At 44.1% G+C, this 18,155-nt stretch overlaps 1 long non-coding RNA gene across 2 annotated transcripts in view; it reads left to right on the plus strand.

Annotated features, from left to right (window-relative positions):
* Positions 1-18,155, plus strand: part of LOC116225213 — a 43,300-nt gene that overhangs the window by 1,523 nt on the left and 23,622 nt on the right. The window lies entirely within an intron of this gene.

Here is an 18,155-nt window from a genome sequence, read left to right on the forward strand (position 1 = left end):
AAAATCGATTTTTCGATTTCTCTCGATTCTCTCTAGAACGATTCTGTCTCGATTCAGAAAAGTTCATAATCGATTTTTTTTTTTTTTTTTTAACACATCCATTTTATGTTGACATGCAAGCTGCATCGATTATTGCATTGTTCATTGAAAGTCATAATTGTGACAAGGAAAAGCTTTTTCTCTAATAAAAAATAGAGAAGGTAATTCATCTGTTGATTTTCTTTAATTATCAAACACAAAGTAGGAAGTGATTTGAGACTGAGTAGCAAACTCAAATGTTTTAAAAATCGACATGCATCGATAATCGTTTTATTGGTTTAGAATTGAGAATCGATAATCGGTTTAGAATCGAATCGTTGACCACTGAATCGGAATCGAATCGTGAGGTGCCAAGAGATTCCCACCCCTAGAAAATAGACCTTCAATTCTAGTTGAGCAACTGTCAGGAATATTTGGTTAGGCTTCTGTTTGGTGTCTGTATTACTTATGTTATGTTTATTGTCTGCACCAATATGCTAAAAGAAAATTCCTGGTAGGTTCCTTACTTGGCAATAAAAACAATTCTGATTTTTTTTCTTTTCTTTTGTGTTTATTGTATCCCCCTCCTACCTGTTGTAAGACTCCCCTGACCAACCTCCCCTTTTATGTGTGCAATAACCATCATAACAAATTGAAAATAAACTATTTATTGCTTGTAACAGCCTCTGTTTACATCCATTTATTTGGGTAACCTACGACATACTAGGTAGCCATCACTGCTGTGTTTAGCCCCTCCCCACTTAGGTCGGTTGTTAGCTTAGTCACATATGTAAGTCATGTCAATGACAAAGTGACCCTAAAATTAGGTATGCAAAAGATTAATTTCCCCCTGAAGATTCAAGGCAAGGGAGAATGTTGCGGTACTGTAACACTTCTAGTGGGTGTCTCATGTGGTGTTTCACTTACTGTACTGGGAAAGAAGTGTCTGCACACTTATGTACTATAGTATACTACAGAAAATGTAGCATAGAGCTGTTTTCAAGCATTCAGCTGGATTTTATATTTACTGTATTTGTTTTAAAATATGTTCTGTAAGAGGTGTCAAGTTTTTATTTTATTTTGCAATGCAACACTAAACTATGCAAAACTAAAGAATACAAAAAGACAAATATATATATGTTTTGTTTCAAGCTGTCTGTGTTTTTGAGTCCATTGTACATTGAGTGATAAAAATCATTTAATTGGAGAGAGCATATTAAGTAGTTATGGCAGCATGAGTCACTTTTGGGTGAAGTTTGAAGTGTTTTGGTGGTTGTAGTGCATTTTGCACAAAAGGTCAATTGATGTGCTCAGGTGTGTGTGTTTGTAACGCACACTGTGTGGAGTTTTGAAAAAGTGGACATGGCATTGTGACAAGTGTGAAAATTATTGTAAAAAACTGTAGTTATTGTAATTGTTGCTTTTCATGCTACTATTGTTATTCATGCTTCACGCTGCTTTGGCTGTGTCAATCGAGGAAGGGGAAAAGTCAAGGCAGTGGAGAAATCGAATTACCATTTAAAAACATTTAATAAAATTTCTTTGTGTGTGTGTGCATTGTTAAACCTCTCATTCTCCTGCGTGTATGTGATCAATCCATTCAGTTTGCTTAAATCAGTCAAGAGATCTACTGACATTTATCACCTTCCCTTTAGCTAGAGGAAGAGGGCAACCGTGTCGTGTCCACATGTACGTGTACACGTTCACACACTCACATACACAATCATTCAGTCTCACACACACACACACACACACAAATATACGCAAGCGTTCACTCACACATGCACTCTCTGATCTAAACACCTAGGGATTCACACACACATGCATATGAACACCCAGGGACTCACACACACACACACACACTCTCTCACAGACACACACACACACACACACACATACATGCATATGAACACCCAGGGACTCACACACACGCACACTCTCTCACACACACACACACACACACATTTATTCATGGCACATTTGCTGGGGTAAGTTAATGGTCCTTTTAAATGACCATAGGAGAGGTGCTGCTCTCTCGTGATGGCTGTGCGCTCCCTTCACAGCTGAATAGCTGCTCTCCAGTGGCAGTGGCAGTGTGCGGTGCCGTACTCTATGTCCGAGTCACTCACACAAAATGCTCGGCTTTTGAAATGCTGAACACGTGTTATCTGTTCAGACCCTGAAAAACACTCCTGGCATGTCTCTCTGTCTGTCTGCTTTTTTAATTTTTGTAAGAGGGACAGAGCAAATGCATCATCTCTCCCTCTCTCCATCTTTCTTTACTCACACACACACACACACATGTGCATTTACACACAGACAGATAGAACACACACACACACAGGCTAGCCACTGGTCTAACATAGCCTGGTCATGCCCACGCACAGACCTCCTCTCTGGAACCTCTCACCACCTCGTGTCCACGTGTTGGGTCCTGTCATTAGGGAACCACACACAGGGGCTATGTGTGGCGTTTGGAGTGAGCTGCAGGGCCAGTAATGGACTAGTGGTGCTTTGAAAGGGAGAGTACACACACACACACACACACACACACACACACACACCAGAATAGCAGTAGTTGCCAGAATAGCACTAGTGGCTTTTAGCCAGCTGAAATGACCACCGTGAAGAGATGTACTCCAGAGTGGGACTGCTAGTTGACTAGTAATGAGTGATGATGGCCTCTCTTTCTCTCTCTCTCTCTCTCTCTCTCTCTCTCTCTCGCTCTCTCTCTCTCTCTCATGTCTCTCTCATGTGCAGGCAGGCAGATGTGTCTCTCTCCCTTGTGTTTAGGTAGGGACACAGGTGACCTCTCCCTCTCTCTCTCTTTCCACTCTCACTCAAACTATGTACAGAAAGAGAGATGTGTCTCTCTCCCAAATGTTTGGATAGGCAGACAGTTTTACCACCCCGTCTCTGTCAGTCTCTCATGATTTCCCTCTTATATATGCACACACAGACAGATGTCCGTCTCTCTCCCTCTTGTTTAGAGAGCTAGACTAGTGACCCCCCTCTCTGTGCCCATCCTTTCTGTGTGGTGAGAGCACATGAAGCCCTCTCTCATCCTCTCTGTCCCCATCCTTTCTGTGTGGTGAGAGCACATGAAGCCCTCTCTCGTCCCCTCTGTCCCCATCTTTCTATAATGTGTGCAGGTGCAATAATGAACAATTTGTCTCACAATCTACCCCCCTCCCTCATCTCTCTAAATGTGTCCTTTCCTTTCCCTCTCTCTGATGATCCCCTCTCCCCTCTCTCTCTCTCTCACACACACACACACACACACACACACACACACACACACACACACACACACACAGGCTCAGCCTCTTTCAAATAATTGACTTCCTGTTTCTCACTCCAACTCTCATTCTTCTTGTCCCTCCCTCTATCCATCTCTCTCTTTCTCTTACTTTTTCTCTCCCTCCCTTCCTCTCCTCCTTTGTCTATGTCTCTCTCCTCTCTCTCTCTCTCTATCTCTCTCTCTCTCTGGTGTGTGCAGGTGGACTGCTGATCTCTCAGGGCTTTGGGAGTCTCCCCCTGAGCCACCTCATCTGACAGAGCAACCAAAACATTGGCATCTGTCCGCTCCAGCTGTTAGCTTGGGCTAGCTTTACGTGGGTTTCATGTGTACTCATGGAGACGAGGATGTGTGTATGTAGTGTATGAAATGTCAAAGCTCTGGTTGGCACAGAACGTGTGTGTGTGGGAGAGAGAGAGAGAGCTGGCAAACACCTCTTGCGGATGTGTGTGTGTTTGAGAGAGAGAGCGAGAATATGGGCAAGGAGATCATTCCAGGAGTATTTGTGTGTTTTCTCTCCTCCATCGCTCACTGTGTGTGTGTGCGTGTGTGTGCGTGTGTGTGTGTGTGTGTGTGTGTGTGTGTGTGTGCGTGTTTGTCTCTACTTGTGTACACAGAGGGTGTGTGCTCAGATGCACTCACTGATGCTGTTCCTTTCTCATTGATCTGAGAGATTGTGTTGATGAAAGTGCTCAGCAGATAAAGTATAGATGCGTTCTTTTAACACAGTCTAATGCCAGGAAGTGGGGGTGCTTGATCTATGGGCAGCTGATGCACTTCACAGATGCTGAATTGGAAAAACACACACACCCACACGGACGCGTGCACAGACACAGATACACACAAACACACACACACACTGACAGAGAGAGAGAGAGAGAGAACATCACACATTCTAATCAATGGTGCAAACCTCAATATACACTTATACACAAAAATACAATACACATAGACACACACAAACACACACACACACACACAGAGAGAGAGAGAGAGAGTGTGTGTGTTTTACATTCAAGTTTCTTCATTCTCATTACATTCCGTGTGGGCATGTAAAACAACAAAATCATAACCTCCTTTGGGCTATGCACTTGCCCGACATTGACGAGGTGTGTTTGTGATAGGAAACGACAGTGGATTTTTACTCAGTGTCAAATCACCGTTCTGCCCGGAATGCTGAAATGATTCATTAATCCCCGATGAACGAGCTCGCATACTAATGGGCGAATCTTCTTAATTAGACAAGGTGAAAGTGTTGCATCTCTAAACGCGGCACATATTGCGGTGAGATGTTTGTCAGTGAGATTTATGTGTTCTGGCGCCGGCTGCTTAGTCTTGTGCCTTCAGTGTGGATAAATAGGCCAGTACTACCCGCGCGCCTATTCCCACCTGTTTGTAATAAACCATTTAGATAACGTTTATCTCCTCGCGCGCGGGGGAACTTTCATCATCGAGACAAAATTGACTAATGCTGCGCGATGGCAAAACTGGAAAATACAAGCCATCAAACTTAATTTTATTAGGTACCGTCGATTATAACTTCATCAGTTAGGCAATGTCGCATGGACATGGTGCCAAGGTCATGTGCTCAATGATGAATCCAGGGTAGTGTTTCCGAATCATTTGCTGCGGTCGAATAGTCTTTTTTGCTTAGGAAGGCTCCTAACTGAGTGAAATGACCCAGAAGTGTCTAAGTGGCAACCAAGATAAGAGCTGGTTGAATTCTCTAAATGCTAAGGAAAAGTGCTTCAATGTTTCCTTTCTTATGGAGGCCCATTTCCGCCAGTGTGATGGAAAAAAAGATCCTGTACATCACTATAATGAGAGACTTTCTCAAAATATTGACTTAGTATCTCAAAATAATGACAAACTTTCTCAAAATAATAATGACAAATGTATTCATGTCATTTTTGGGAGAAATATTGTAGTGTAAGTCTTTATGAATACTCCTATTCTTCTCAAATTCCTCTCCTCACTCCATTTCTGTCTGCTCTGCGGTGGTATTTGTTATTCACATTTTTACTTGGCAAATGTAGAATGATATACCCACTTGAGAAGTTAGCTGTTTTACATCAACAGAATTGTGGATTTGGTAAGAGCATCCTGTTGAAAATAACACCTGGCAGGCAGCAAATGTTGTTATACATAATGTCTTTGTCGGTGTGTGGGAGGTTATGTGTATGTGTGTGTGTTTTTCTTTACAGTTACCGTCTGTGTGTGCTTGTCCATTATTCCTTCTCGCCACTTGATGGCACTGTTTCTATTTCTCCAAGTGTGCGAGTGTACAAACCGATCATGCACGTTCTCACAGATTTATTTATTTAGAGTGGATTCTAAGTGTTTGTGGCCCTTTGTTCATTGCATGTGAAATGATCACATCTCCATGAGCGCGCTGCAAAAACGTAATGCAAATATGTTTGTGTTAAATGAGGATAATCGCCGCACAAGGCTTTTCCACAGGCAGCGTCAAAAGGGAGGCGCATCCTGGCAGTACTCACGCGAGCAAATAACAACAAACAAAGGCAGCGCACCACATCTCAAATGAATGAGATCACTGAGATCATAACTTCATCTCTCCTGCTGCTGCTGCAGCAGCTCGGAGGAATTAAACAGAGCACACCGGATACGGAGCTGATCTTGGCATTTTGATTGCTGTGACAATAAGCGCATATCAAATCTGCGACAACCCCCCACCCCCACCCCATTCCCGAAACCTGGGTCTTGGTGGTAATGGGAGTGTGCAATAACCTCAATCGCTGCCGTGCTCGCAGCCTCACTTAGACGGGCGGGGAGGGGAGACAGACGGAAATCAATTAATTTGAGCCACTGCTTCGGCAGCAGAGCCGTCTGCAAATATTTGATAATGTCATTTGCCTGGTGATATTCTAACAGGTTACTGGGGAGTAATGAGAAATGTGTCGCTCCAGAGAGGCCCGAGTTAGTGCAAGGAGTTGATAGCATTTATTTATTCCGTGCGATGCCATGAGCCCGAAACATCGGCTCCGATTCTAATCGGCCCAGTCCTCAGAAGAGACACACACCTCTTACTCACCACTCTCTTACTTGTCAGTAAGTGAACCAGGCACGAGCAGGCCTGTACTCACACACACACACACACACACACACACACACACACACACTGCTACTGTGCCAACACTTGATGGATCTTGACTGCCTCACGTCACTTTTGAACCCCTGGCTCTCTGTGACCCAGGCCCATAAAATGGGACCTGACGATAACAGACCACTCCAGCACAGACTGAGATAGGCACCTCCGACGTTTTATTCAGAGACGTCATCTCATTTGTCCTCCTCCTCCTCCTCCCCTCTCTGTCTCGCATGCTAACACACACGCAGTCAAACACTCTTTCCTGATCCTTTTTCTCCCTTTGGAGAATTAGCATGGATAGTCTTCCACTCTGATCTGAAGAGACTAGGGAGGGCAAAACAACCTTTCCCCTTCTCCTCCTCCTCCTCATCTCTCCATCTGTCTCGCCGTTTTTTTTTTTTTTCCACAGGCCGGGCACGGCTGCGACCTCTGGCCCAATAAAGGCTCCAAATCGGAGGGAACCCAGTGGAGGTGTTCTCTGACTCGCCAACTTTACCAATTAACTTTGAAGGAGACTCCGAGAACCTCACGGTGCGTTTAACAGGCTGGGTGCTTCTTTTATTGAGTGAGGGGAGGGGATGAACGCTGTGAAGTCTCTCTCAACCTCTTCCCCTCAGTGCCCGTGGTGGGCTTAGTGTTTGTTACCTTCAGCGAGATGCCCAAATGATACACATACACATACACACACACACACACACACACACACGTACACACACACACGTACACACACACACACACACACACACACACACGTACACACACACACACACACACACACGTACACACACACACACACACACACACGTTCATGTTCAAACTACCCCCTCCAACACACGCTTGAGCGTTGCACCTCTCTCTGCTCGTTCCTGGGAATGGTTGCTATGGCACTGGATCACCATGGATGTGACTTGCCACTCGTGACGACGTGGGTGGATGCCGGCATGTTGCCACGATTATTTCTTGAGCGGGTTTATACGTGTGTGTGCGTAAGGACCACCACTGTTAAAATTCATTGAAATGTAAGGGGCCAGGTACTTGGCGTGGTCTCAGTAAGCATGCTCCTTAACATATCTTCCCTGACGACCATGGGGGGACAACTGTCTGTTTCTCCTCAGTCTTAGCGTGGCGAGCCATGGGCAGCCTGTTTGAAGAGCCAGCGAGTGGGCTTCCACGCTGGAATTTATTGCCCAGAGACGTAGCCTCCTCTCCGCTGTGTGGCCAATGCATTCTTGCCTTGCTTGGAGGCCTAACGTTCTGATCGTGCTGTATCATCAAGTCTCTCGCTGCTCAGATCTCAGGTTGTAACTGAGACCCACGGCGGGTACAATTTTGGGTCCTGCTTGTGCCCTGCTGGGCTGTCAGCGCAGCTGTGTGATGCCTGATAACAATCGCATGGCAGCCGCGGTGTGAGGGAATGTTCAAACATGACTAGCACAGTGTCAGCTGGAGACTTGGAGTGTGGAGACTTTAATACCTCAGTATATACACACGGTCAAACACACAAATACACACACACACACACACATATACACACGCAGACACAAAAACACTCACTCACAGACACAGGAAGCCACACACACACACACACACACACACACACACACACAGACACACAGTTGCGCTCCAAGTTGTTTGATACCCATCACTGGTCACCAGCATTGCTGCTGTGCCACTTTGCTAATTTATACTCAGCTAATGAACTTATCCCTTTAATTAACAGTGGTTATGTTAAAAACGTGACCCCTCAACCTTTGAAGCCTGCTCCACTATGGACTACTGGGAGAAATGGTGGTTGGAGTTCAAAGGTCTAGCTCCGGTGATCTCAATGGGTCGATCGAACAAAAGGGGGGGTGGGGGGGTGGTAGAGCGAGCGAATGATCAGGGATAGATTTAACGACAAGAAGAGAAAGTTCAACAGCCTGCCGTGACCGAGGTTACCAGCCACAATTGATCCACTGACATCCCTTGGGTATGTGTGAACATGTATGAGCGTGTTTGTTTGTGTTTGTGTGTGTGTGTGTGTGTGTGTGTGTGTGTGTGTGTGTGGGTGGGTGTGTGCACGCGTTACCACCACACAGCCTCCTCAACTTGTGTCTGCTTCAAAGAAGAGCTCAGCTGAGCTTTTATTTTATTTTATTTTATTTTATTTTATTTTATTTCATTGCTTCTTCTTACTTCATATCTTCATGTTGCTGAATGTATTCATATTGATTTTTCCCCTCCTCCTTTTTCTGTCTCTCTCAGCAGCACCTCACTGCACTTCCCCAAGACAGTGGTCTTCATCAGCCTTTAAACATATGCTCACATTGCCGAAGCCACATGTGTGTGTGTGTGTGTGTGTGTGTGTGTGTATGTGTCTGTTTGTGTGTTTGTGTGTGTGTGTGTGTGGAGAGGCAGCATTTTATGGGAGGTGTGCTCAGGTACTTACAATATGCTGAGCTGGTCAGTATGTTTGTGCGTGCGTGTGTGTGTGTGTGTGTGTGTGTGTGTGTGTGTGTGTGTGTGTGTGTGTGTGTGTGTGTGTGTGTGTGTGTGTGTGTGTGTGTGTGTGTGTGTGTGAGAGGGGAACAGATGTATTGCCCCCACACCCAAATGACTTCAGTGCGTGGTGCTTTTCATTTGCCTGAAAAATGAGAGAAAAAGATTTTCTGTGCAAATGACTCAGAATGAACTAAAGGCTTTGACATATACATTAGCCAAGAGGGGACGAGGGAGGCACACAGACCTATACAGATACATTCACACACACGCACACACACACACACACACACACACACACACACACACACACACACACACACACACACACACACACATACACACATACACACATAAAGACACACACACACACACACACACACACAGCTCTCCTTCTACGAAAAGATGCCTATTACACACACACACACACACACACACAAAATCCAGAAATGCTCACATTGACAGAACTGAAACCACCTACACATAAGCCCACGCTCTCACAAATGGACACTCACAAACATTTACAAACACACACACACACGCAAGTACACACACACACACACACGCAAGTACACACACACACGCAAGTACACACACACACAAGTACACACACACACGCAAGTACACACACACTCGCACCAACCTTTCTCTATTCAGTCCGTCTCTCTGAGCTCACTCGCACCGCTCTTACAGTAGTCTCACCGATGTCCCCCCACCTTCAACTCACTTCTCTTTCTTCTGTTCTTCTGAGCTCATCTCTTTGCAGGTTCTGTATTGTGCCTGGGTCTTTTTCTCAGCCATCTGAGTCGTAGTTGGTTTTTAGCACTTTATTGTGTGTGTGTGTGTGTGTGTGTGTGTGTGTGTGTGTGTGTGTGTGTTTCTCTGTGTGTGTGTAAAACAAATGTAGATTATGAACAAAAAAAGTGCTCCTCTTGAAATCTCATTACACAGATCACTCGTGGATATATACTATATATAAAAGGGATTGGGTAGATAGTTTGTTATGAGCAGAAGGGTAATTGACAGTTCATTTTCTTCCCTCTTGTTTTTGTCTCATGCTCAACCAAATTTGGCACGAATTAGATACTACATCTGTCAGGAGAGCTCTATGGAGGATGCCATTTTAAAGTGAGTTCCCTCTTGAGTCTCCATTCATTGCTGTGTTCTGTCCAAATGATGTTGAGCAGAGCACTCCAGTTTGTGTGTCTAGACCTTCATTTTTCACTGGCATTCTGGCATGTTCCAGGGATATTTTAAGAACAAGTGGATACCATAGATATAGAATATTGTAGATGGGTTATAAGATGTACCTCTGTGTGGTCTGTCTTTGCTGAGGGACCCATTGATGCACATTTTACAATGAAAAATATTCAGCAGGTAACCTATGGCTGTCATTTATTTAATAGCCATTGAATGCTTGGACATATTGACCACCGCAAAGACCACCATGATTTGATTTACTTCATCTTTTGTGTTCAGCACAGCACAGAAATCGCTGGTGGTTGTATGGGTCATACCAATATGGTGGACTGGAATGATTTATTCCTTTTGATTGTTTCCCAAATTCTTGTAGCACTGAGAAGTTACTATTGAGAAGTTTTTCGGAAAAAATGCTTCACTGTAATTGTATTATTATTATTATTGACACTGACAGTAGCCGATTGCTACTACTGTGATCTGACTCATCTCAGGAAATGAATCAGTTTACAGAGATGAGGTACAGAAACTGGCAGTGTGGTGCTCAGACAAAAATCTGTCACTGAACACCACAAAAAAACACCACCACTGAACTCATTCTGGACCACAGGAGGTGAAGTGCAGACCCAGCCCCACTCCACATCAACGGGGACATTCCTGGGAGCACACATATCAGATGACCTCTCCTGGTCTGCCAACACCTCAGCAATAGTCAAAAAGGTATGGCAGCGGTAAAAAAACAACCTGGAGTGTAAGCTGCTGGTGGCCTTTTACATCTACACCACTGGCGTACTGCATCTCGGTGTGGTACTCCGGTTGCTCTGCGGCAGACAAGAGAGCCCTCCAAAGACTAATTAACACAGCCCAAAAAATCACTGGCTGCTCACTGCCCTCCCTGGAAAACATTGCCTGCTCCCGCTGCCGCAGTAGGGCCAAAAACATCATCAAGGACCCATCACACCCAGGCCACCACCTGTTTAATATCCTGCCCTTTGGCATGCGGTACAGGTCCTCATGAGCAAAGACCACGCGTCTGAAGGACAGTTTTTTCCCAATGGCTATCAGAATGATAAACTAACACATGCACTAAAACGTGGAATATCAAATGTGAAACATTATTACTTCAGTCACTTTATTCTACTGCAGTCACCCAATCCTCCTAACCTCTTATGTGTGAGACAATAATGGTACTTCTATTCATGCTTGGAGGATATGCAAGGACTGTGCATTATTGCAACGTCTCTCAGGGGAGTAATTATACTACATACCATTGCACTTTGTGTAAATTGGAATGACAGTTCTTATTTTACCTTCTAAATCTTTTATTTACTTTATTGTATTCGTGTTGTTGTTATATGTTGTTCCTCATGGCCACAACAGGAGCAGCGCTCCAAATTTCGTTGTATGCAGAGCTATACAATGACAATAAAGGCTTTCAAATTGTCAAATTGTAATACAAATATTATTATTATTATTGTTATTATTATTATTACTATTATTATTATTAACGATAATAAAAAAAAACAATAATAATTATATTTTCCACTCTTATATATTGATCTTTTCACTCCACATGCCTGTTGCTGCTGCTGTCTTGTCCAGAGTGACTGTCTCGGGACCTAAACATCCACAGCCTCTGGAACTAGGAGCTTACACCCATTCTTAGAGGGCAGCGATGTGTGTGACATGTTCAGAGGGTCGTGTTAAGAGAGCGGCAAAGCCAGATCATGACCGCTACACTGGCGCTGTGACCCGCATCTAATAACTGATGTCTCTCCACTGGTCAGGCTATTGCACAGCGGGATGGGAAGTCAAGGAGTGTCTGATGTTTTGTAGTACTTTCCTCTAAGGGCATAGCTCACCTTGCAGGTGATATCCTACCATGAGCTCTAACCTAGCAGCTATAAGGCTGCTTGGACTGCTGATAACACAGGGCACTATCAGAAATAGTTTCATGCCACTCTATATATTTAACTTGCAAACTGACTTATTCACTTCTTCATTCATTTCCTTGTGGTTGGTGAGTGTCATTCAGAGACAGCATGCTAGACACCCATTTGTCCTGTCAGACTACACCCAGGTCTATCAGTATCAGCCATACATGAAAAACCTATATGTATGTAAGAGGAGCCAAGAGCGTATGCAATTTTCAGAACAAATAGCAAGATAGCCAAGTTAAAGAAAAAAACTCCACTCTACTGTTCTTCTAGGCTTTGGCTTCCTCTTTATGATGTCGTGAGGCTGCTTTACTTCAGTACCTTGATGTCTACATTAGAAGTTCGATTTAGTCTATGAATTCTGAGCAGAACATCTTAATGTTCGACCCTGTGATGTCACGGTCTACATTATCATCCTGTCTCTCCAAATAGCACTACCGAGAGCTTTAGCTCATCGTTAATTAACAGTGATCACACAAGCATAATGAAACCAATTATTAATCAATATTGGCTGGGTATGAAAACAAGCATTAAGAGCAATTGCCATTTTTCTTACAGATACTTAAATTCCTCTTACATTAAAGGCCACTGGTTGGCTACAGTTGGCAAGAATGTGTTGTGAAAATACTAGCTCCAGGGTGTAGGCTGCAGTGACCCATAATTTAAAGGGGATCTTTGAGTCAAATATATTGTCTCCCTCTCTCTCTCTTTCTTACTTTCAAAAATATTTCTGTTGTTCAACGCACCATACCCAAGAGCTTACAGACAGACAGGATAAATACATACAAAACAGATATTACATCAAAAATGCATGACTATACATCTGGGTCATATCAAATTTCGCTGTGATGAAAATGACACAATGCTGAGAGAACAGCAACAGTGCTTAACCACGGACACACACAAACACACACACCCCCCAGACACAGAAACACACACACACACACACACACACACACACACACACACACACACTCCAACCAACCATTCACCTTCACCCAGACAGGTATGAGTCATAAACACTAGATGATAGAACCACAGCTCCCACAAGTTTGATGACTTTTATGTTTGCTTCGCTCTTCTTCTCTGTGTTTGTGTGTGTGTGTGTGTGTGTGTGTGTGTGTGTGTGTGTGAGAGAGAGAGAGAGAGATATCTGTAGTCTTCAAATAATCATACAATCATTTAACCTGTGAATAATGAGCACAGATGAAGCCTAACCTGTGATGCCCCTATGTCTTGTGTGACTGTGTGTGTGTGTGTGTGTGTGTGTGTGTGTGTGTGTGTGTGTGTGTGTGTGTGTGTGTGTGTGTGTGTGTGTGTGTGTGTAAGCGTGCGTGTGTATATGCATGTGTGTTATCCACCAGAGGAAGGCCTAACAGGTCGTTAATCCTCACCCTTTACTTAAAGACGAGCACCTTGTCTTTCTTCCCCGTTGAAACGGCGCGGTGCTGGGGAGAAGTTCAATCGAGCTCCTGCCTGCAGCGACTACGGCTCCGCTGCCTCTCTCCCCCGCCACGGCATCACCGCTGATGGCAGAGAGGAGGCTCAGAGGGAAAAGAGGAGAGAGGAGAAAATGACAGCATACTCTCGCCCCTCTGTGCATGAGGGTGCTTATTTTTAGCCTGCTCTAACTCTACAGAGAGACTCAATATGAGACTGGTGTGTGTGCGTGTGTGTGTGTGTGTGTGTGTGTGCGTGTACATGTGTGTGTAAGAGAGAGAGAGAGGGGAGGTGGGAGGTGAGTTAGTGTGTCTGAGTGTGTGGGTGTGAGCTCTTTCAGGCTCGTCAGAAGAGATGTTGCAAGAAGCAACATCTCATTCTCAATCAGGGCTCTTTGCTGTGAGGCTTACCCATCTCCCCCTCCCGCAGTTCTCCAAGAAGTCCTCCCTTCCTCTCTCCACTGTCCTCTGCGTCTCGCATCAAACAACCCCCCAACCCCCCCACCCCACCATCGCCCAGAGATCTGAGCTTGCGCTCACTCAGGGCCTGCCTGAGGTTATCATCAGAGACTGGGAACCTATGTTTTCCTCAGGGGCTTCACCAAGAAAAAACCCAGAGGGAGAGAGAGCATCCGCATTTAAAAAAGAAAAAGTCCCTATCTTATGATTTAATATGCTCATTGTGTTGTGTGAGTGTGTGAGGCGTGCGGGTGTGAAAGCCTGCTCTCTGCTCTGCTTGGCTCTGTGTTAGGCAGAGAGTTTAAAATCAAGTTATTTATTCTCTCTCTCTCTCTCTCTCTCTCTCTCTTTCTCTTTTATTCTCTCGCTACTGCTGCTTGGGGTTGAATGGCTTTGATGTATCATTGCAAAGTGGAGCGGTTTCAGTTGGACTGAATGGCTCTTTGTGTCGCCCATTGTTCCCAGTGCAGACACAGACACACACACGCTGGCATGACAAAGCAAAATGCAACATCCCAGCTGCAAAACAAACACACACACACACACACACACACACACACACACACACACACACACACACACAGACACACAAAACAATCCCAACACAGACATGTAGGCTTAAAAAGAAGACATTAGTTATATTGTCTGTTGTGATAAAACATTTTCCTTGACAGATCAGTTTCTCTTGCACACATCTACTCATGTGCGGGGTATACAGGGGTGAATTTTCAAACTGAAGCCAACAGCAGACACCATAAGGTGACCTTGTACCTAATTCCCACCCTCATTAGGGTCACAGGGGCAGGGGTGAACTGGGAACAAATTTGTCCCTGGACTTGTCTGCCAGCACCGGCCAGCGGCCAGCCATGAGGCATATAGGGCTGGTAAAAATGTGGTTTTGATGATCCGCAGATGAGCCATCCCACCGGGTTTTGTCCCTGTATACCAGATGGCCAGTACTGCAGGGGGATCAGCTGAGTTACTTACACCACCATTATCAAGGCCGGAAATACCCCCAGGAAAGAACCGTATAGATAGAAGGTCCCACCTAGAGTACAAATTATGCAATGACAGTTGGGGGAGAGGGGTGGGTATAGAATGTACAACACAGTTCAAAATGTACACAGTGTGTAAGAGAGAGAGAGTGTCGACCTCCGAAACTGTGACTTTTGCCTTCTTTGGAAGGGTCAGAGTTCCCTGAAGGTCGCACCATGGTTCCACCCGTAGAGCAAGAAGGAGTGAAATGGATGTGAACAACGTTCTTTCATGTACAGAACTTCCTACTTCAATGGGGAGCTAGATGATGCTTATCATTATGGATGCTAATAAGCACATGAGCGCAGGCTACTTAGCGGTATGGAACAATCAATATCAAACATAATTTTTGTCATCTGCACCCCTATTGGTTAGTTCCAACGTCTGACACAGAACAGAGCTGAATTTCTTCAAATCCTCGAGTAGTCAGACCTGCCCTTGTCCTTCTAAGCTCTGGCAGATCTACAGCTCTTGTCGAGACTAGCCATAGCATTTTACCTCATGCTGGGCATGGACCTCTGAACACAATGCTTTGTTATGAAATTTGATGTTCCGCTAGTCAACTGAGTAATCTAATGCCATTGTGTTTGTCAGATGTATGGCAACGGCTACTTCTAATCTCGTTAAAATGCAAAATGTTTAGGATGGGTTGTGTGCGTTTCAGCATGCCAGCATCACAGCATGTGGTGCACACTGCCATTGACAGACGGACAAATCTGATCTGATTTAGTGTGATGATGAAGTGGTTGTCTCACTTTCCAAACCAAGTTCTGCTCTATGAGGCGTTGTATATAGAAAACAAACAAATAAACAAAAACAAAAAAAGTTGCAAAATGCGCAACCAAGAGGGGAAAGAACTTGGCCAAACTCCAAATGCAGTGTTATTTTCCACTGAAAAGAAAACAAATAGAGCACCATATTGCAAAGGCGCTAAGATCAGGCCGCTATGCATGGATGCTTATTGGATTTTGGGAAAACAGAATTTCATTTTCAAACACTGGCAGCATGAATTCATCAGTCATGTTGCTTTTTTACCGCTGAACTCAGCTCCTCACAGTAAATGGTATATATATATATATATATATATATATATATATATACATAATTTTTTTTTTTAAAGTAGAGGCACAGGCAAAAATCAAAGACAGAGGGAGAGAGGGAGAGAGAGAGAGAGAGAGAGAGAGAGAGAGAACTGCAATTGAGAGAAAATGGAAAGGAAGCAGGTGCACGTAGCATGGTCATCAGCATAGTAGATGGCAGATTTTCACTCCTCATCACTGTCTCAGCGTGGTCTCAGTTCCTCATTTCCCATCTTCATTCTGCAAGCTGCCACACAACTACCCATATAGGTGCAATGGCGCCTCCTCTACACGCCATGTCAGGAATGCCTGAGGTGAACCTGGGGGGGGAAATGGCTACTTAACAATCCTGGGAGTCGTGGTGTGTTGCGTCATGGGATACCGGAGACGTGTGTGGAGGGTGTGATGAAATACAGACCGGGATTGAGCTCACGTTTTGCTCTAACCCAAGACAATACTGATATAACAGAATATCGGGATGGGAATGGGAAAAGTAAACAGTTTGTGTATGTATTCATGCCAATGTGCATATACATGCAGGGGCCTACCAGGGATACAACCGTGAGTGAGACATTTTAAATGAGTTGTGTCAGTGAATATATCATGTTTCCATCCCACCCTGAGTCCCTTTGGACTGCGGTTTCTCTCGCTTCCTGTTTCTTGTCTGTCCAGCTGGCAGTGCTGCTATGATACATTGTGTACAGTACTGCCAAAGTAGTCACATAACTAGCAGGAGAAAATTGAATAGTAGACCGTCTTAAATAAGTGTGAAGAAAAAACACATTTAAATAAGTATGCACCATCAGACTAGTTGGACATTATAGTGAATCTGCACTTAGCTCATCGTTAACAGTTATTATACAACAGTTAGATCCGGTCGCATGATTTATTAACTTCTGATTGGACAAGAAGCCTTTCATGAGTAAGGATATCCTGGAACAACCTCACTCGGACTTTTCACCCGTAGTAATCACTCTGCTTTTAATATACGTTAACTCTATATACAGGCAGAGATTTTATAATGTTACATTTTACAGTTTTCAAGTGAAGAAAGGGAACAGATGGAGTAGAGGGAATGTACAAACTAACATATGATGTTACGAAAGGTTAGTGCACAAATAGTCTCTGACTCAACTGGGCTGCATAGTGACAATATTCGTTGCTTGCTAATGCTTGATTGAGAACACTTGGAACAATTGTTTTGGAATGAATGAATAAACAAAATTGAAATAAACAAAAGAAAACACAATCTTGTCTGTTCAAATTCAATTAGTTGATCGTAGACCTGCTGCACAAAAGTAATACGACACTCATGTTCATGTGGTCGGTAAAGAATATCCTTGCGGCTGTGATTTCCTGCTTCACAGCCGTGACGATGTCATACTGCTTAATTAAACTGTGACATGTAATGGACTGTTACAGCTCTAGCAGGGCATTAAAGTTATATGGTCTATGTAATATAGTAAATGTATACTGAAATCACCACACATTTCTTTAACGTCACAATGTGAGAGACATGCTTCTCCCTCAGCCGCCATGTTCACTGGCTTAAGGCTTGTTCTCTGTCTCTCTTTCGAGGGTTAGGAATGTCTGTAGATGCATACATAGTACATATCTGTCACTTGTGGAGAAAAAGTGGAGCATTGAATTTGAGAATGATATGGGGGGGGGGGGAGCAAGTCTTTTACTGGGTATATGATGGTCTCTTAATTCAATAGCTAGTGCTTTCTCTCTTTCACCCTATCTCAAGCCACTCAGCTAAATGGACTTTGTCCAGTAGCCCCTACTCTCTACACTGCCCTACCTCCAGTGTCTATCAGATTTTCTTTTTTCATCCTTTGTTAGCTCATAGCTTTTCTCTTCTTATTGTCCCCCAAGCTCTAAGGCTTGAGATTGTTGTTTTAAGCCGCTGAGGTCGAGGCTGTTTTCTCCAGTCTCCCCCTCTCCATCCTGGAAAGAAAGGAATGAAAACAGCGGCGAGTTGCAGCTGTTGCGCTCAAACATTTGCATTCCACATCTTTGGAAGACGTGAGATGCCAGTGTGTGTGGCCCTCCATAGTGTAATACTCCCATTCTATATTTATTTTCGACGTCCTGTTTTATTTT

The sequence above is a fragment of the Clupea harengus genome, chromosome 20, assembly GCF_900700415.2.
Source record: "Clupea harengus chromosome 20, Ch_v2.0.2, whole genome shotgun sequence".
NCBI classification, from domain to species: Eukaryota; Metazoa; Chordata; class Actinopteri; order Clupeiformes; family Clupeidae; genus Clupea; species Clupea harengus.